Source organism: Eimeria mitis, genomic scaffold (genome assembly GCF_000499745.2).
Source record: "Eimeria mitis Houghton genomic scaffold, Emh_scaff4864, whole genome shotgun sequence".
Taxonomy (NCBI): Eukaryota; Apicomplexa; class Conoidasida; order Eucoccidiorida; family Eimeriidae; genus Eimeria; species Eimeria mitis.
Window position 1 is genome coordinate 3,155 of NW_013573165.1, and position 660 is coordinate 3,814.

Genomic DNA, 660 nt, shown 5'->3' on the forward strand with positions numbered 1-660 from the left:
TAGTAAAGAAGGTAATATATATATTTTTTATTTATTTTTATTTTTTTTTATTTTTTATTTTTTATGTTTTGTGTTTTTTGTTTTATGTCTATTTTTTTTCTTCTTTTTGTCTCTTGGTGTTTTTTTGTTTGTCGTTGGTTTCGTTTCTGCTTCTTTTGTTTTTTTTTTGTCTCTTTTTGTCTCCTTTTGTCTCCTTTTTGTCTCTTTTCTGTCTCTTTTTGTCTCCTTGTCCCCTTTTTTCTCTTCTCTGTTTGAGTTTGTCTCTTCTTTGTTTTCTTTTGTCTCCTTTTGTCTCCTTTTGTCTCTTTTTTTTTTCTCTTTTTTGTCTCTTGTTTGTCTCCTTTTGTCTCCTTTTGTTTCTCTGGCTGTGCTGCTAATCGGAGACACAAAAGGGAGACAGAGAAGAGACAGAGAAGAGACAAAATAAAATAAAATAAAATAAAATAAAATAAAATAAAATAAAAATAAAGACAAAAAGGAGACAGAAAAGGGACAGCATAGAGTAGAAACAGAAACACAACAAAAAGGAGACAGAGTAGAGACAAAAGGAGACAAAAAGGAGACAAAATAGAGAAAGAAAAGGAGACAAAAAGCAGAATAAAAAAGAGAAAAAATAGAGAAAAAGGCAGGCACGAAATAGAGACAAAAAGGAGACTAAAC